Consider the following 20,606-nt stretch of genomic DNA (forward strand, 5'->3'; position numbering starts at 1 on the left):
TTCTCTCATCAAAGGACCTGTTGCTTCGCAGCTCCTCCTTTTATAGTTGTTTCTAAGTCGGTCAGACAGCTAGACGTGTGGGAAATGGGCCACTTCCCATCCACTAGGGATTCATGGAGGCTTTCATTTTATGAGCACATCCTAAGTCCCGGTTGCCAAGAGCCATGCTGATTTCCAAAGAGACCCTTAGTAATGGCCATCACATTATTTCCTGCAGTCAAATCTTGTCTTCACATCTAGTCCATGAACTCCTGGAGGGCCAGGGCCTTGTCTGATGGGCTAGCGCCTGGTAGAAGCTCAGGAGAGGGCTGGCCCCGTGGCTTAGTGGTTAAGTGCGCGCGCTCCGCTACCAGCGGCCCGGGTTCATATCCCGGGCGCGCACCAATGCACCGCTTGTCCAGCCGTGCTGAGGCCGCGTCCCACATACAGCAACTAGAAGGATGTACAACTATGACATACAACTATCTACTGGGGCTTTGGGGGGAAAAAACAAGGAGGGGGATTGGCAATAGATGTTAGCTCAGGGCCACTCTTCCTCAGCAAAAAGAGGAGGATTAGCATGGATGTTAGCTCAGGGCTGATCTTCCTCACAAAAAAAATAAGCTCAGGAGAAGACTGCTGTCTGAGAGTCTAAGCAGCTCTGGAAGTGTGAGCCTGTGCACCTGGCCTGACTCAGAGACAAACCGAACCATCCTTAGGTCTCTAACCCACCGTCACTCTGCAGCCTGGGTATTGTCTTGGTTGTTTTCATCTTCTTCTTTTTAAAATTGTGTTTTTTTTCTTTTTCATGCCATTCTTTCAGCAATGGGTGTTCCATATCCTTGTGTCTGGAAATAAGTTGAAAACTTTTTATGCTTTTCTATTGTATTTACTGAGTGCTTTGGAGCTCTTCTGCCCATTATTCATCCTTTAATAATTTTTTCATGTATTTTATTAACTTTTGTAAAGGAAATATTTGTTTCAACATTTAAAAACCAGAATCTTGGGCCGGGCTGGTGGCATAGTAGTTAAGTTCATGTGCTCTGCTTTGGTGGCCTGGGGTTCACAGGTTTGAGTCCTGGGCACAGACCAACACACTGCTCAACAAGCCATGCTGTGGTGGCATCCCACATACAAAACAGAGGAAGATGGGCACAGATGTTGGGCTCAGGGCCAATCTTCCTCACTGAAAAACAAAAAAAAAAGCAAAAAAAAACCCAGAATCTTTGCTGGTAATAAGATCCTGGATAAAATTAATTACATGAGTCATTTTCCTTTTTCTTTTTTTAATCAATAAATCGTTTCACTCCTTTATTTATCCAACAAATACTCACTTCTGCTTCCTGCAGTGGAGCTCAGATGAATAAAAACAGCATGAACCTTATTAGAAACTTGCTATCGCCAACACTAAAAATGGAGTTGGTTATATAATTTTGGGGTTAGGAAGGATATTTTAAAGATGAAATCAGCAGCAAAATGTGTAAGAAAAAAGTTAATAGATGTGCCTACATGTAAAGCAAAAACTTCTCCATATTATAAAACTCCATAAATCCAACATCCAAAAAATAAGAGACCTAGAGAGAACAGAAAAAACAGAGGGAAGATTATCAAATAAATGATACAAGAGTCTTTCTCAGAACTGAAGAACATGAGTTTCTAAATTGAAAGAGTTTACTGGCATCCAGCACAATGGATTAAAAAAAGACTCACACCAAGACAAAACATCTTTATGTACCAGAACTCTTGGGTACTAGAGAAAATTGTTTCCAGAGTTTCCAGAAAAAGGGGGGAAATGATCACGAAGACTCTATAATTGGAAAAGCACTAGTATTCTCTCCTGCAACTCTATAAGCTAGAAACCAACAGAGCAATACCTTCAAAATTCTGAGGAAAATGGTTTCCAAAATAGGATTCAATTCTTGGACTCTCAGTCAAGTGTGAGGGTAGAATAAGGTCATTTTAAGACATGCAAGGTCTCAAAACATTTACCTTCCATGTACTCTTTCTAGGAAAGTTACTGGAGGATGTGCTTTACCAAAATGAGGAGGTAAGCTAAGAAAGAGGAAGACCTGAGAACTAAGAAACAGGTGATCCAACACAAACGTAAAGGAAAGGGAGTCTCTAGAATAATAGTAAAGGAAAATTCCAGAACCACAACTGTTTAGTAGGCCAAGAGAGCCACCAGTGCACATTGGAGCAGAAGTCAGAGATCAGAAGGGAGGTCTCAAAAGAAATGAACAAAATCTAAAGAAATAGAGATTGCCTGATGTATGTACAGGAACCCACAAAGGCTTAATTGCAAACCATCTGAATGACCAATTCCAACAGCTAGTGGCAGAGATAAGACCTACAGGCTTGGGTCAGCTCAGCTGCTCCTCTGGGCTGGGTTCAAGATCTAGAGATGTTCTCAAGGCGAGCTCCACATAATGATGGAATGAGTGACAAGCTCTGGAGTCAGATGTGGTTGGGTTTAAGTGTTAGCTCTGCCTAGGACAAGCTGCATGCCCTTGGGCAAATTGCTTGAGCCTTCTGAGTTTTAGAACCTTAGTAAAATGGATTAAAGCAATGCCCCATGATACTGTGAAGATTAAATGAGATAATGTATGTGAAAGTGCTTCCTAAACTAATATTAGTCACAGTGGAAGTTATCCAGCAACCTCTGCCAACCCAGCTCACCACAACTTCGCCATTGCTATGGTCTGAATGTTTGTGTCCCTCCAAAATTCATATGTTGAAATCCTAACCCCCAAAGGTGATGGTATTAGGAGATGGGGCCTTTGGGAAGTTATTAGGTCACGAGAGTGGAACCCTCATGAATGGACCTTATAAAAGAGGCCCCGGGGAGATCCGTTGCCCGTCCACCATATGAGGATACAACGAGAAGTCTGCCATCTGGAAGAGGGCCCTCACCTAACCATGGTGCCGCCCTGATCTGGGGCTTCCAGCCTTCAGAACTGTGAGAAATAAATTTCTGTTGTTTATAAAGCACCAGTTGGTGGTATTTTGTTATAGCAGCCTGAATAGACTAAGACAGCCATTCTCCTGGTAAAACATCCAGACTAATGCCCAAGGAAGGCTGACCTCTTGCTACTAGTAGAATATATTCTCTCTCCCTACACAAACGTGGCCCTTTGGACCAGCAGTACCACATCGCCTGCGCACTGGTTAGAAGTGCAGCATCTCAGGCCCCACCCCTGACCTGCTGACTCAGAGTCTACATTTTTACCAGATCTCCAGGGGATTGATGGGCACCTTAAACATGAGTCTAGTCAGCCCCAGGCATTTGTCTTCCCACCAAATAAGTTGCAGGCTTCCCAAGATCTACTTGGATTTGTTCCCAAACCAGTTTATACTGCTGCTCCTGTTATTATATTATGAAATGTAATAAAATAGATAAACCCAAATCTGAGTACAAAGAGACAGTTGTTTCTATGAAAACTAGGTTGAATGTTTGGGAAAGATATGCTAAAGGTGAATTGCATAGAATCGGAGTTGAGTACAGGAGGCTCCTGGGAAGGGTCTTATACCTGGGACTATTGCCTGCCAGGATGCCCTGAAGGCGAGTTGCCTGGGAGACAGCCCTGAGGACAGCCTGTCCTCTCTGTTTACCCGGAGTCACCCTTATGCCTCCCGCACTCCACCGCCCACACCCCCAGCATTACAGTTATTGTCGAATCTGAGTTTTCTGTAGTCCTTAAGTAACATGGGCATGCTTACTTGATGCTTTACACGAATTTTCTAGTTAACCCTCGAGCAACTATATGAGGTAAGCTATTACCATCTCCAATTTACAGGTGAGAAAAATGGAGATTAAGTCACTTGCATGAGGTTACACAGTAACTAGCAGAGCAGGATTTGCAAGTGAATCTGTCAGCCCCCAGATGCCAGGCTCACAACCATTACACTGTTTCCTGGCAGCCAACGCCGGAGTTGAGAGAAAATACAGATGGTGCAGAAACATCTGAGAAATGTACATCCTCGCCAGAAATTAAAGGAATGTAGATCCAAGCAACCGTGGAGCACTTCTCACCTATCAAATTTACAAAGGTTTTTGTTCTTTTGTTATTTAATTTGCACTTATATCAAAGTAATGTGTGTTCATGGGTTAAGAATCAAATGGTACTACAGACATATAAACTGAAAAACAGCCGACTCTGCCTGGCCCATCACACACATGCACACAGACGCTCTGTGGGAGGAGGCGATGCAGTTCAAGGAGGACCCCTGAGCCAGGCCTGTTCCCCGCCGTAGCTGTGACCTACTGTCCACTGCTTTCCAACCTCCACACTTCCTCTGGGCTCTCAAGAGCCTCCAGGAATGTTGCCCTGACGTTTCTGTGATCTTCCCAGTACAGCAAAGCAAGGGGCTGAGTGGCCCAGATTGGGGGTGCGAATGGGGTATTGGAGAGGGGATATGCATCAGGAACCCAAAATGATCCGTGCCCCTTGGCACAGCCCCCTGTAATCTCACTGTGGGGTAATTATCCCAATGGGAAAAACCAACACTGGCCACATGATTTGTAGAAAACCATCTGTGGAAGTGCTATATTTTCATTGTAGTAACAATAGTAAAGAGAGTTTTTTTGTTTTTTTGTGTGTGTATGAGGAAGATTAGCCCTGAGCTAACATCCGTTGCCAATCCTCCTCTTTTTGCTGAGGAAGATTGGCCGTGGGCTAACATCTGTGCCCATCTTCCTCTACTTTACGTGTGGGACACCGCTACAGCATGGCTAGATATGTGGTGCGCAGGTCCACGCCGGGGATCCGAACCCACGACCCCTGGGCCGTGGAAGCAGAGAGTGCGAACTTAACCACTATGCCACCGGGCCGGCCCCAAGAGAGGTTTTAAAAGAAAAATAAATACATCCCCAAGTTGTGATCTTCTCCCACCAACAACTGCTTTCTCTTGGGCGGATCCCCACACGTGCAGATTTTCAATGAGTCGTCATCAGAGCGACACAGGGAAAAAGGCCCTTCAGAGGGAGGCTTAGGTTCAACTCCTGGATCAGCTGTGGGACGCAGGGCAAGTCCCCTCTCTGAGCCTCAGTTTCCTCCTATATAAATGGAATCACGTTCCCTGCCTCACAGAGGAGGTGTAAGGATTGGAAGAGATGATATTTGTACTGGGCCTGCACATAGTGGGCTGCTCAGTCAAGGGGAGGGAGCTGCCTCCCAGAAAGTGTCTTAGCACCCAGGCCTCAGTGCTGTCCCCTCCTCTGGCTCCAGCTGCCCTGTCTGGGACACTCATTAGGCCCTTGTCCTTGTGAGTCTACTGTCCAGCCCTCATCTGCCCTTGTAGCCCTGGCCTTCCTGAGGACCCAGAGAGTGTCGCCCCATAACCAGCAAGGTGTGCTCACAAGTGCTCATGGAATGAATCCTTCACAGCCCAGCTCAGAGCTTGTGGCCCCCAACCCTCCCTGTATCTCCCCCGACAGGACCTCTGCCCCCAGCACTGTCTCGGTGTCCCTCGTTCAGCTCTGGCTCTCCCTGTCTGAGCTCTCCCATGACCTGTGAGCTCCTGGGGGTAGGATTGATGCTGGTCCATCTCTGTCTCCATCACAATGTCCACCAACTGCTGGGCCCAGAATGGGCAATGTCTGACAGACCTTCATCTGATGGTTCTTTATTGACCACCCCCGTGTGGGATGAACAGGACAAGCACAGTCCCCCCTTTCATGGAACTAACTTCCTAGTGGGGTCAGACCAAAAAAATGCCAACAGATACACAAATTCTGATTGTGACAAGTGCTATGAATAAAACAGGACGATGACACAGCAGTGAGGATGAATGATGTACTGCTACACACTACGATATGGGTGAACTTCGCAGACACATGCAGCCAGACACTAAAGTGTTCACACTGTGTGTTTCCATTTATATGAAATAAAAACAGGCCAAATTAATCTGTGCCGTTAGAAGTGAGGACAGTGGTTACCATGGGAGGAGGGGGGATGAAAGGGACATGAGGGGGGCTTCTGGGGATGCTGCTCATGTTGTTTCTTGATGTGGGTGCTGGTTACATGAGTGTGTTTGGATGTGAAAATTCATCAAGCTGTGTACATACGATACATGGGCATATATGTATGGATATTACATTTCATTTAAAAGATTTTTTTAAATCCCAGGGTGATAAGAGGGAGACTTGAGGATGGGGTGGGGTTGGTGCTACAGGTAAGAAGGTCAAGGAGGACTTCCCTGAGGAGGTAACATCTGATCTGAGACTGTATGGTAAGAACGAGTCAGACTTGGGACAAACTGAAGGAAAGCACTCCAAGCAGAGGGCCTGGCAAGTGCAAAGTCATGGAGGCAGGAAAAAGCATGGCACCCTGGAGGGACAGCAGATGCCAGTGTGGGTGGAGCCCAGCATAGAGTGCAGTGGGGGTGAGAGGGCTACTAGACAAGGTCAGAGAAGTGAGCAGGCACCAGATCAGGCAAGGCCTCATGGTGAAGTAGAGTGAGGATTTATTCTAAATGGGACAGGATGTCACGGAGGGTTTTAATTAGGGGCATGCTGTGATCTGACTCACCTTCTGAATGCTGAAGGAAGAAGAGATCCTGGGCTGAAGCACCCACAAGTCATACATGAATGAATGAAGACAAGAAATATATAGACAACTTGCAGAGCGTGAGAACTATGAGGGGCCTTACAGACCATTTTACAGGTGAGAAAAACAGACTAGAGAGGGCAAGTCACTTGCCCCTAATCACACAGCAAGTTAGTGGCCAGGACACAGAAACTAGGACCTAGGCCACCTGACACTCAGTGACACCTCCCATCAGAGGAAAAAAAATTCCTAGGCCCCAGGGTCCACTGGAAGGAAACTCTGAAGAAGTATGATCTAATTTTGCAAACTTTCTATCAGATTGCCAGTTCATCCAGGCTCTGGCCCAGACTAGAGCTGGGTGATTGGGTTAATTTCCCCTTTTCTGACCACTGGGTGGAGAATCCCATTTGTTGCAGCTTCTCCCTCTCCCAGGCAAGGAAGGTAGAGGCCTGGGAGTGGGTTTGGCTGTGGTGACTGAGGACAGGAGAGGTGGGAAAGTCATGCCCTTTGGGGACCACCTCCCAGCTCCTGGCAGCTTGCTGCGCCGATGTTCCTGATGACGGTAGGAAAGAAGGAAAAGGCTCCTGAGAATGGGAGCTTCAGGTTAAAGCCAGTGGGGGACTGTCCACCACAGAGAGGGTCCGGAGAGAGCCTTCAGCAAAACGGGAGGTCAGCCTGGCCTCTCAACAATAATTATTATTGTTATTATAAGAAGAGGCTACATAGCAGGCAGAGCTGCGGGTTTTCCTGTGTTAGCTTCGTTTATTCTCCTTGACCCTGGCAAGGGGTTATCATTATCCTCCTTTACAGATGGGCAAGGTTAATTGATTACCCCCCAGGACACACAGCTGGTAAGTGACATAAAGGGGCCTATGGTCTCCTCCTCCCCTGCAACCTCCCATCCTTCAACCCATCCCCCTTCCTTGTGCCTCCTGCCCTGTCACTCACTCTTATTATCCTGCTTTGTTTTATTTGTTGCACTTTCCCCTCTGTGAGTTCATCTGATTTAGACTCGTTTGTCTTCATCCCCCAGCAGAAGATATGCTCCACGTGCACTGCTGCATCCCCAGTGCTCAGCAGGGTGAAGGCATGCAATACATATTTTTGGAAGTCAAGAAGGAGGTGGTTGGGGGAACGTTTTTCTGAGGAAGTGACATTTGAGCTGAGGCCTGAGTGCTGAGGAGGAGCCAGCCATAGGAAAATGTGGGGAAGGGCCTTCTTGGCAGAAGGAACAGCCAGGGCAAAGGCCTTGAGGTAGAACTGAGATTGGTGTGTTTGAGGAAGGGCAGGCCAGTGTGTCTGGAGCAACGTGAGTCAGGTTCAGAGTGGCAGAAGACAAGGTCTGGAGGTGGGCAGTGGGTCACAGACAGAGGGATCGTCAACCCTGGCATACACTGGAATTGCTCAGGACCTCCGGGGTATAGGATTTGCTTATGGATTTTTTTTTAAGCCCTGGTTTAGGGTCTCTGTCATGAGGCCTTGTAGGCCAAAGCAGGAAATTTAGATTTTATTCTAATCGCAAGGGGTAACTACTGGAGCGCGCTAAGCCAAGGGAGTATTGGGATCAGCTCAAAACCCACCTCCTCTGAGCCTTCCAGTCTTCCCTGCTTTAGGCCCCTACTCCACGCACGCTCAGCACAGGCGCTGGCCCACTCATGGCCTCACAACACTGGTCAGCCGTCAGGAGTTCTCCTTCCCTGGGTGCTCCTGGCTTAGTCGCCTCTGTCCCCAGCCCAGGCGCAGGCAGGCCTGCTGGCGGTGGGAGGAGGCCCGGGCCCTTAGAGAACAGAACAAAATGGGAGTGGGGATGAGCATGACCCAACGCTAAAGTACAGAAGGGAAACGCCTTTCTCAAGAGAAGCGGGCGGTTCAAGGGAGCAGGGCTGGAGGGCAGAGGGGCCGCCAGGCCCTGCTCTCCAGACTTGGACAATCCTCCGCGGTCTCCCATTGGCTATCTCAGGGCCAGCACAGGCTGGAGGTGGAGAGGAGCGCAGCCTCCCGAGGAGAGATTTGTCTGACCCCCTCTCCTCCGGCCCCGAGAGTCAGGGCCGCTCCGGCACGGCGCCCGCGTGAATCACAACAGCTCTTTCCTCCGGTCCCGGCTTCCCAGCCCCCACGGCTCAGTTCACCGGCGGAGGGTCCTCAGTTCCTCAACTCGAAGGTGAAGAAGAAGCCAATAGAAATACGACTTGGAAGCTCTTGGGGCGGGGCACGGGTGCAGTTGGCCAATCGCCGGCCAGCGGAGCGGCCTCCAACCCTTTAAACGTGCTGCCGCGAGGCGCCGCAACCTCTAGTTCGCTGAGCCCGGCTGCGGCCTGTCGCGTGGACCCGGGCGGACCCATGCGTCCCCACCAACGGTGATGGCGTCAGCCAGAGGCAGCTGTCGCAACGCCCGCGCCGTCGGAGCCGTGATCCCCCTGAGCTGGCTGGAAGACGCGTGGTCAGAGCTGCCCCCTAACAGTTCCGTGGGCAACGGATCGGAGAGCACTCACCGGGCCTGGGGGCCCCGCAGCCTGGACGGCCTGGAAGGGGTGGCGGCGCTGGCGCTGCGGGCACCGATCGCGGGCACCTACCTGGCCCTGTGCTCTGTAGGGCTGGTGGGCCACGTGCTGGTGCTGGTCCTGGTGCAGCAACTCGCTGCTCAGTTGCTTCCTCCTCAACCTTGCAGTCACCGACCTGCAGTTCGCGCTGCCCTTCTGGGCCGTGGACGTGGTGCCCGACTTCACCTGGCCCTTCTAGGGTGCCGTCTGTAAGGTGGTGCTGACGCTCACGTGCTCAACTTGGACGCCGGCAGCTTCTTTCTCAGCGCCCTGAGCGTGGCGCGCTACTGTGCTGTCGCCGGCGCGCTGTGCCCCAGCCATCTGGGCACCCCGGGCACCCCGTGGACTGTCTACATGTGCTGCCTGCTCTGGGCCACCGCAGTCATGGCCACCGCGCCCGCCGCCCTGTTCGCCACAGCGTCCAGCGTGCGGGTTGAACGCTTGTACCTGCTGCGCTTCCTGGATGGCGGTCCCGACTGGCTGGCCCTCTACCATCTGCAAAAGATTGCCGTGGGCTTCGTGCTCTGCTGGCTGCCCCACCAAGCGCTCACGCTCTTTGGGTGCTGATCAAACTGAATGCAGTGCCTTGAGACCGCGCCTACTTCCTGGCGCAGGCCTACCTCTCCCTCATCTCCATCTGCCTGGCGCACTCCAACAGCTGCCTCAACCCGCTGCTCTACTGCCAGCTGCGCCGCAACGTCCGTCAAAGCCTGCGAGAGCTGTGCAGCCGGACCAAGCGCCCCGCGGACTTCCGACCCAGCTCCCACAGCCGCGCCCTCCAACCAGGCCTGAACCCCCCGGAGAGGCGCGCCTCTCAGTAAGGACCACTCGCCGCTGCGTCAGTACCAAGAGTGATGGGGCAGATTCTGCCACTTAGAGTTAGGGTGATGACGTCAAGAAGCAGTGTCTGACATAAGGACCAGTGTTCTGGGGTCTCTAGGAGGGGCAGGGTTGGCCAGTTGGCCTGTTGGCCGTGGAGATTCCTTAGAACTGAGAGTTCACCACTGACCTTCTGTGTGACCCTTCCTCCCTGGTTTCAGTTTCCTCATTTGTACAAGGAGAGATAAGGGTTAGATGAACCCTGGGGACCCTGCCAGGTCTAGCGCTTTGATCCTGCGGGCACAACCTCTGCAAACATCGCCCTTTAAGGGAGTTAATCCGGCTCCTGCTTTATGTTTCCCTTTTGGTTTTATAGGGGAGCTGTGAGAGAGGGATCTGTTTTTGGAAACCTAGAATGGAGGAACTTCAGGCCCAAAGATAGCCCGATGGCTCAAGATTTCTGAGCTTTCATCTACAAGGCCTGCCTGCTACATGTCCACTCCAGATCCTGGGGGCTTGGCTGACCCCAGACCTCATTCAACAGTATGCTATGACTCTGAGACTGCTCACTGTTGCATGAAAAGGGGCTACATGGAGCAGCCAAGAGGCCTAGAGCTGTGCAGCATGGGGCGTGCGGGGAAGCCTCAGTGGCCTGAGTGGACACATAGGGCAGAACTGGGACCTGTGGGAGAGATGTCATGGGAAGCAGATTTCGATCCCTAGTTATGATGGGCCTTTCCTATTTTTGAGCACCTGAGCTTCATGAGGTAGTGAGCTCCTTGTCCTTGGAGGTATTCTAGCAGAAACTAGATAGTCACCAAGAATGATGGAGATAGAACTGATGCATCAGATGGGGATATGGAGTCACTAGATGATTTCATCTAGTGACTTTTAGCCTGAAGACCCTATAACTGATACAGGACAGGTAGGGGTATATTTTTTTGCGCTTACATGATATAGGCCTGAGCAGTCAGCATCCTCTCCCCCTACTCCCCAAATGCACCCTGAAGGTAAATCAAAAGGCAGCTGATTTAAATCCCTTCTCTGTAGGCAGGACTCGATTCCCATATTGATTCACAGCCACCATAAGGCATTCTCAGCACACGTCACATGAGGAGATTAGGTGGTCAGAGGTCAGAATTCATATTTGCATCCTTGCAAAGACTTCTTCATAAATTTCATGCCTGGTGCTTCTAATGGAGGAAGACTTGATGCTTGAACGTAAAGGAAAAAACCCACACCCCTCAACCTGGTGTCCAAGTCAGGAGCCCACGCAGGACCTTGGGTCAACCAAATGTCTGCAGATCTCTCATCACAGAGCAGCCTGGAAGTGGGGCAATGCCCACAGCTACGCCTGGGGGAATGAGAGTCCCTGGGCCTTTGATGTGGGCGATACTATTATTCCTTTAAAGTACCACGGTATGGAAGAATCGGAGTTCTTTGGAGTACTTGTCCACTTAGAAAGAAAATAATTTTTTGGAAAGTAAGGAACTGCAGTGGTTTATAGGTAGTTCCAAAACTTGATTTTTTTCCTCGGTGTTATTTTAAAAGTGGGTCATTTGCAGCTCTTTTCGCCCCCATATGCAGAGGAATGTGTTTTGTGGGAGCAACAGGAGGGAGAAGGAGCCCCTGCTACAGTTTTCATCTCTGCAGTTACTATCTTCCTGAGCCCATCCCCTGGTTGTCCACGGGACCAACCTTAAAAACTAAGAAAAAGGGGTCGGCCTGGTGGCGCAGCAGTTAAGTGTGCGTGCTCTGCTGTGGCGGCCTGGGGTTCGCAGGTTCGGATCCTGGGCGTACCACTTGTCAAGCCATGCTGTGGCGGTGTCCCATATAAAGTAGAGGAAGATGGGCACGGATGTTAGCCCAGGGTCAATCTTCCTCAGGAAAAAAAAAGAGGAGCATTGGTGTCGGATGTTAGCTTAGGGCTGGTCTTCCTCACAAAAAAAAAAACAAAAACTAAAATAAAGGGTAGGACGTGGGGTGCTGTCCCAAAAGAATGTGAGCCTGTCTGGGAGCCCCAAGGACTCTGAATCAGAAATAATAGCTTATTAAGTAGAACCTGAGGGCAATGATCATTTCTAAAATCATTCTGTTTGAGGAATATTGTAGAAAGTTACACTAATAACTCCATAAATACCACATAGTGGACACTAGGGTGTGGGAGGCAAAGACATTCAACTTGGAGTCAGCCTGGTCAGAAGCCCCTGCTCTGCCTTGCTGTGTGACCTTAAGCAAGTCACTTTGTCTCTCTGAGCCTCAGTTTCTTCATCTTTAAGATGAAGGGGTTGACAATTCCTTGTGCATTTTCTAGAACAATGATTACTTTTTACCCCCTCTGTGTTTTTTCTAATCGCTCTTCACATGCAAACTGTTTTTAGGGTCATTTCTTGCCACACAGCAGAGATCCTGAAAAATATCACAGTCCATTTAACTCTTTGTTCTTGTGAATTGCTCCCTTTGTGGAGGTCGGGATACTTTTACTGGCTCTTGTCATAGAAGTGTCATGTTGCTCACCGAGAAGAGGACTGTGGATCTTAAGGAGGGTCAAATCAAATACACATAATAGGGCCGGCCCTGTGGCTTGGTGGTTAAGTGCGCGCACTGCAATGCTGGTGGCCCGGGTTCGGATCCCGGGTGCGCATAGAGGCACCACTTCTCCGTCCATCCTGAGGCCGAGTCCCACATACAGCAACTAGAAGGATGTGCAGCTATGACATACAACTATCTACTGGGGCTTTGGGGGGAAAAAATTAAATAAATAAAATCTTTAAAAAAAAAAAAAAACAAATACACATAATGGTAGTCTCAGACTGCATGCCTAGCTCTGAGCCAGCACTCTGGGAACTGCCTTGCCTGAGGAAATAAGACCCAGGTGTGCCTCAGAAACACAGCCACCAGTCAAGGGTGCACTCAGCATGGTCCTGACCCCAGCGCTGAGGGGATGGAGTGGAGGAGGGGTCGGGGCACGGGGCACTCTGAGAAGACTGTCTGGAAAGGGTGAGCTAGAAGAGTGAATAGTCAATAGACGTAGAGAAGAGGGACATGAGGGAAATGCACATGCAGAAGTGCAGAACGTATGACATTTCTGAGGGGAAAAATGAACCCTGAAGCTGGAAGAGCCGGGAGAGCCATGAGCTGGCATTTATTGAACACTTCACAATGCGGCAGGCAGAGCCTTTGTGCGTGCTTGGTCCTCACAAAGGATTTTGAGGTGCGTAGTATTATTCGCATTGTATGGAGGAAACGAAGGCACAGAGAGGTTAGGGAATTGCCCAAGGTCACGCAGCTTGTAAGGTGGCATAGCAAGCGTTTCAAACTGCAGCTTCTGGATTCCAAAGCCCAAACTCTTAATCGCTATTGACTCATCTGCCAGGCACCAAGAATGGGGGTAAAATGCGCAAAGAGGCCAAATGAGAACTTATGTCCTGGGCAAAGAGGCGACCGAGGAGCCAGGTGCCTGCAAAAAAAAAATAGGTGCTCTGAGTGAGTGCATGGATGCTGCCGGCTTGGCTGCAGTGTCGGACACTGCAAGGGAGGGGAGGAGGGTGACAGTGATGGCCTGAATGAATCACAACCATGTCTGATGTTGTCCATCCCGGCACATCCCAGTCCCCTCAGCAGCACGTGGGGGAGAGGTATGAGGGGACCCTTGGACTCCTAAGCTCCTCCAAGTGGGTGGAGGTGTAAAGCCGTTGACCCGGTGCCAGGAGTGGGTGGTGGCTGGCTGAAAGGCCGTCTTTGGCTTGCAGAGATGACCCACTGCCCCTTGCAGCAGCGGGGCCCCAGCGGCTCAGCCTCTGCAAGCTCTTTCCCTGGTGAATTCTCCCCTAGAGGTCAGGATGCCTCCTGCGCCCCCGTCATGCAGCCTTCCTGCTTAGGGAGTACCTGTGACCCTGACCACCACCTTTGTCTTCTCCCCTCAGGATAGAAGGCAGCTGAGCCTTTCTTTCTCTGCCAAGTCTCTCACTCCCAGCTCCTCCACGAAGCCTTCCGGGTGTTGGAACCCCAGGCAGAAACGTTCTAGACCTTTCCTCAACCCCCACCTGCTCTCTCTCAAAGATTTTGGGGCCCTTATGTCCTACTTTGTGCCCCTGCCGTGTGTGCCCCGAGCCTGTCTCTGTCTCTCTGCGTTGGTCTTAGCTCTCTGCTCTGCTGGCTCCCCTGCAGTTCCTCTGGCCCACCTTGGAGGACAAGCGCCAGGCATACAGGTCTTCCTGCTTCCCTCCACACTGCTCTGCCCGCGAAGTATAGCAAACCGCATGCTGAGTCTGTTTCCACTTCTTCTCTTCAATTCTAAACTGTAAATATCTGCATCTCATTCCTGCTTGTATCGCTTGTACAGTAGGCTCTCGATAACTGTGTGATGAATGAGTGAACACTGCTGTGTACGTCCTCACTCTCTGGTTTGCCTGTGTATGATGTGGGCTCTGGCCTCTTTATCCACTCCCTTAGCCTGAGCAGGGTCTTCCAAAGCCTCCCCTGGGTTCCAGAAGACTGCTCCTAAAATCCAAGCTCCTATGGAATGGGCTAGTTGGCTTAGGACTTCTCTGGAACGCACCTTTGTTCAGCCTGTTACATTCTCCAGACCTCCTTTATGTCAACTCAGTTAATTCTCATAGCATCCCTGGGAACCAGATCCCATTATTCCCCTTTGATGGAGGAGCAAACTGAGGTTCCAAGTAGAGAAGTGGCATACAGCCAATCAGCAACAGAGCTGACACCATCCTAGGCCTACCGCCCTGCCCTGCCTCTGATATGAGTGGTCAGCCTGGAGGTGATCAGGACAGAAATGATACAAGTGAATGTGGAGATGGCTGATGGCTCACTACCTTCCACAGCTGTTTTCTCTTAGTAGGATCTGAGAGAGTAGTGTCCCAGAGGCCCTTTGGAGATGTGGAGGTTGCCAGGGGAGGGTGGCCTTGGGCTAAAGCAGGGACTTGGAGACACTGTCTGAGAAATGGAATCTGACCATTGACCTATATGAGGCCACCCGTTGCTGAATTCCAACCTCCTGGGAAATGGTGGGAGAGGCTGGCCGGGGAAAGCCAGATTATAGCAGCTGGAGGAACAGATGGGAGGTGAGGAGCTAGAGGCTGCAAACATAGATAGCCCTTTCAAAATGACCTGTGATGGAGGCAAGAGGGTGGGAAGTCACAAAGGGCTGTGAGGAAGGGTGCTGGTGGGAAGGAGCCAGCAGAGTGGGAGGGGTTGACCATGGAGGAGAGAGGGCTGCGGAGGAGTGAGAGTTTGGGGGGATGAGAAGATCCAGAGGCACTGTGGGGCAGGGGTTGGTTGTAGACAGCATAACTCTCAAGGCTGACCAGTATATTTGAAAGCAGATGCTGTCGTGGATTTAATTGTGTCCCCCAAAAAGGTATGCTGAAGCCCAACCCCAGGTACCTGTGATGTGACCTCATTTGGAAATAGGGTCCTTGCAAACATAATCAAGTTAAGATGAGGACATACTGGATTAGGGTTGGCCCGAAATGCAATGACTAGTGTCCTTATGAAAAGGCCGCATGAAGACACAGAGACATCCAGAGAGGAGGATGTCATATGAAGATGGAAGCAGAGATTGGAGTGATGCATCTATAAGCATCACTTGCTTCTATAAGCTAGAAGCAAGGAAGGATTCTTCCCTAGAGACTTCTGAAGGAGCATGGCCCTGCTGACACCTTGATTTAGACTTCTAGCCTCCAGAACTGACAGAATAAATGTCTGTTGTTTTCAGCAGCCCCTTTTGTGCTAATTTGTTATGGCTGCCCTAGGGAACTAATACAGATGTCCTATGGGCTGAGCCCGCCTGGAGAGGTGGGTTGGGGAGCAGGGTGCTCCCCTCCTAGCTAAAGTCTGCAGCCCCCACTCCTTCCTCCCTGGTGACCAGAGACCTGGGCAGGTTAGAAGCGTGATACTGACCCCACGTGGTCTAACAGGGAGCCACCACAGAGGTCTGGGGCTCTGGGAGGCTGGCGCTGAGTGGCAGAGGGCAGGCAGTGCAGAGGAAAGGAGCCTCTGGTCACAGTAGAAGTGGTGTGACACAGGGCACAGGGGAGCTCTGTTGCCCACGTTACGCCTCCACACTTAGCAGTCCTAGGTCTTTGCCACCTCTCTTCCCTTGCTCCCGCTGTGCCCCCCACCCAGGATCCCCTCCCAGCCCCATCTTTCTCTGGTGAAATCCCAGCCTACATCAGGCCCAACTCAGAGGGCCTCTTTTCTGTAGGTCCTCCCACCCTCTGGGCCACTCTCCTCGAGGCCATAAGCTGCAGAGCTGCTCTGCCCACTTCTCTGCTTTAACCCTTCTCTGGGTCCCCATTGCCAGGCAGTGCTCCCCCAAACTTCTCCGCTGAAGTGCTTGGCACTCAGGTGTGAGTGAAGCTTTCCTTAAAACCTTAAGTTTTGTCTTCAGAATTCATCCAGTTTGCAGTCGGCTTCATACTATATCCATGTTTATTCCACAATAAAAATCATGTCTAGGGGCCGGCCCGTTGGCGTAGTGGTTAAGTTCAGGCTCTCCGCTTTGGCGGCCCAGGGTTCGCAGGTTCGGATCCCCGGCGTAGACAGACTCACCGCTTGTCAAGCCGTGCTGTGGCAGTGTCCCATATAAAGTAGAGGAAGATGGGCACGGATGTTAACCCAAGGCCAATCTTCCTCAGCAAAAAAAGAGGAGGATTGGGAATGGATGTTAGCTTAGGGCTGATCTTTCTCACACACACACAAAAAAAATAAAAATGTCCCCCTCCCCCATCCTCAAAGGACTGACACTCCTAGAAGATGCTCCAAATATACCCTGCATAGCACTACAGAGAACCCCAGGATAAGAAGCAGGTGCTTGCAGGATAAACCCAGAATCCTGTGACTCCCCCATGGGCTCCCAGCCTTCTCTGGACCCTAGACCCTGCACAGATCCACTTGCGCTGTCCTCTCTGCCTGACGTGCCGGCCCCGCTAGCCAGGGAGTCTGCCTGTGTTCCCACAATCCTTTGCTTATTCTGTACTGTGATGCTCTGTTGTTCTGGCTGCCGGCCCGCTGGACTCTCAGCATCCTGAGTCTGGACCCTCTTTCTCATCCCCGCCCCTCCCCCCCCCCACCTCTTAAAGCATTTTTCGGCTATATCTTTTAAGGCATTCAGGGGCCACAGACAGTGGGATGAGCCTGACTGAAAAAATGCTTCAGGCCCCCCAGTTATGAATGGCAGGTTTGCATTAAGTCATGCAGTCCAACCATCATTGGTTTGGGCTTCCCCCAATTCCTGGGGACCCTGAGGGCACCTGCCACAGAGTGCCCTGTGGTTCGGTACCTTATGGGTATGACCCCCTCCCTGGGCTGAGCTCCTCAAAGCCAGGGACGTGCTTCTCTGATCTGCTTGTATCTCCCTCTCAACAGCCTCTGGCCTGGAGTGGGTGTTGGAAGATTCCTTGCCGAAACGGAAATGTGTGTGGCCCTGACTCTTGACCCTTCTGCTTTAAGTTTCTCTGCTCTTAACTCGCTGATTAAAATGTCAAGTAAACAGGGATCTGTAAGCCTACTTTTAATTCCTTGAGTGTGGAGTGGGCTCCATTTTAAATGCCCTTCTGTTGTGGTTAGGATGAAAAATCACCTCCTAATTGATACACTTCATGAATGGACAAGGGAAGGGTGCGTGTGTGTGTGTGTGTGTGTTTGCAGGAGTTGTCACTCCTGCAGGGATCCTGTTGTCACCTTCGATTATTGTAGTTGATCTCAGCACTCCCCCAAGGCAGGTGGTGACATGTAGACCGAAAGATGACATTAATTTGGTCAGCAAGACATAGATTCATAAACTGAGGAATGTGTAAGCTATAAGCACCCTCAGAGGTCCTAGCCAAGCCCCTGTTTTAGAGATGGGGAAACTGAGGTCCAGGGAGAAGAGGCCACTGTCCAAGGTCTCACAGGAGCCTATGTCACAGCCTGCCTCCCTCAGTCTGACAGTGTCCCAGGAAGAAGGCAGGCCACACCTGATGTAGAGTGACCAAACATCCAGTTTGCCTGGGACTGGTTTCCTGTGTGAAAACTGGGGAAACCTGGATGGTGGTCACCCTACCACTGTGGGTCATGGTGTCTCTCTCTTCTCTGTCTATAAAATCTCCATGAAAAAAAATGAAAAAGGCAAAGATATCTGAGCCCAGCCTGTCGCTTGGACCCACCAATGGCCCAGCCTGGCAGTGGGGTGGGCTGGGGGGCCTAAGGCGGCTGGGGTTCTGAGGCTGCCCAGCCCCTGCCTTGCTATGAGCACTTCTCCCTGGGTCTCCAGCTGGGCCAGTCATCCACAGCTATGCTCTGTTGTACAAAAGGCAATTTAAAAGCTCTCTTGGAATTGTTTAACTTTGATCTTTATAAACATTTCTTATGATAAATGCCAGGATCTCTGTGGCATGTATTTTGAGAAACTCTGTTTAGCAATGTCCTGGCATGTTTTTCTGTTGCTTTGCAGTCTGGGGGAGATCCAGACAGCTCTGTCCCTAACCGTCTGTGTGACCTTGAGCAAATTCCCACACCTTTCTGAGCCTTGATTGCCCCATGTGTGAAGTGGGAAATGCTTGTATCTACCTTGTTGGGTTGCTCTGAGAAGTAAAGGACAAACCACTGGAAACTGCCTGGCACACAGCAAGCACTCAATGAAAGGTAGCTGTTACCTTTGGTCCCTGAGGGCTGTGGGTCCAGTTGATGCCTCCTTCCAAGGTTTGGGGAAGCCAGCCAGGGGTCAGTGAAGACACTGGGATTCTCTGTGGATGGAAATTTAAGATTTCTCTCTCCTGCCCCCTGCCAGTCCAGAACTCAACTCTGCTGTTAAATATTTATTAGGTTCCATGCAGAGGCCTGTCACCAGAGCCTCTTTTTTCTGAAATTACCGGAACATGGCTGAAGTTCTGAAGGGTGCTCATGCTTTTTGTATATAGAGCTACAATTATCTAGTAGTGGACGAGGTTAGGCATGGGGGGCTGGAAGTGGAGTAGATGGAAGGGATCAGGGCTGGTAGAAAGGGCACTGATCTGAGCATCAGGAGACCTAGGACCCTGTCCCAAGTCTGCTTCTCATTTTCTGTGTGACATAAGCCAAGCCCTTTCCTCTCTGGGCCTCTGGCATCCGTGAGATAAGCAGGTCAGAGTTGGTGATCTCCAAGGCTCTGTCTAGGTCTTAATTTTTTGAGTCTGGGTTCCTGTACCTGACTGTATGCTAGCTACATAGGCATTCATCAATGTGGCATTTAATGAATGTTCATTTAGTGAATTAATATATGGGGAGGATACTGACACCAGATGAGGACTTTGACCCCTGCCGTTCTCTTCTGGGAGAAGGGCCTGGCCTCAGCGTGGTGTGCATTTATCTGCTGTCCAACCCACAGCAGCACAGTCCTGAGAAAAAAAAGAAGGGTTGAGGGCCAGGATGTCAGTCTCCCTCCCTGGGGTCCCAACCCTGACTTCCTCCTTCCAGTGCAGCAAATTTCTCTTTCAACTCAGCTCCTCCCTGAAAGTAGCCAAGAGATCCCGCTCCTTTTATCAAAACAAACTGAGGCTGCCCTGCCTGATGGTATGAGCTGGGATGAGCCCTCATCTTTAAGGTACCTGCAGGGGTGACTCTGGCAGAGACAGCCTGTGAGCTCAGGGTGCTCCAGGCCCTGATGGCAAGGATAGTTTGGACAAAAGAGCAGTTCAGGGGCTCTGCAGTTCTTGGAACCAAGGGGGTGACCTCTCTCTTCGGCGTAAGCTTCCCTATGTGAGCTCACTACAGTTTAACTCCTTGCCACTGTTCCATATGAAAAGGCTGCACTCTCAGCTCAGAACGGCAAAAATTGGATGAAGACAATCAGTGCTTCTGTTGGGAAGGAAAGGGATTATCTGTCCTCACTCACTGGCTACAGCCACGCCAGTCTTCTTTCCAACCATCAGTCTTCTCCTCTAATAATAACTTCTCCCACATTCAGAGCTTTCACTCTTGAAGTTAGCTCTGTCTCTCCAGGACACTCTGCCCCCCATTCCCTGCCCCAGCTGGCAACCTTCAGGTCTCAGCTGGAATGGTTCTTCTTCAGAAAGTTCTTCCCTGACCTCTAATCTAAAGTAGGTGTCCTTGCCACATTCTCTCTTAGAGTTCTTTGTACTTTTTCAAAATAGTACCTACTGCCATCTTTCTTTCTTTCTTTCTCTCTTTCTCACTCTCTTTCTTTCATGTGTGTCTATTACAGGTCTCCCCTACTCTATTCATTTATTTATTTATTTTTCCCCCAAAGCCCCAGTAGATAGTTGTATGTCATAGCTGCACATCCTTCCAGTTGCTGCACGTGGGACGCGGCCTCAGCATAGCCGGAGAAGCGGTGCGTCGGTGCGCGCCCGGGATCCGAACCCGGGCCGCCAGCAGCGGAGCGCGCGCACTCAACCGCCAAGCCATGGGGCCGGCCCTCCCCTACTCTATTCAAAGACCCATGGGAGGATGGCTTGTCTTCTTCATCACAATATCCCTAATACCCGGTAATCTTTTCACTTCTTACAGTCTTTTTTAAAATGGTATTAATATAGCCTCACCAGCTTTCTTTCTTTTCTCTCTCTCTCTCTCACTCTCTCTTTCTTGAGGAAGATTAGCCCTCAGCTAACATCTGTTGCCAATGCTTCCCTTTTTGCTGAGGAAGATTGGCCCTGGGCTAACATCCGTGCCTATCTTCCTCTACTTTACATATGGGACGCCGCCACAGCATGGCTTGATAAGTAGT

The 20,606-nt window shown here is 50.5% G+C and overlaps 1 pseudogene; it reads left to right on the forward strand.

Annotated features, from left to right (window-relative positions):
• Window positions 1-8,236: 8,236 nt before the first annotated feature.
• On the forward strand, window positions 8,237-16,221 carry LOC147917604 (relaxin-3 receptor 1-like; annotated as a pseudogene).
• Window positions 16,222-20,606: the final 4,385 nt, after the last annotated feature.

The sequence above is a fragment of the Ceratotherium simum genome, chromosome 3, assembly GCF_057802395.1.
Source record: "Ceratotherium simum simum isolate JZ-2026a chromosome 3, ASM5780239v1, whole genome shotgun sequence".
Lineage (NCBI taxonomy): Eukaryota > Metazoa > Chordata > Mammalia > Perissodactyla > Rhinocerotidae > Ceratotherium > Ceratotherium simum.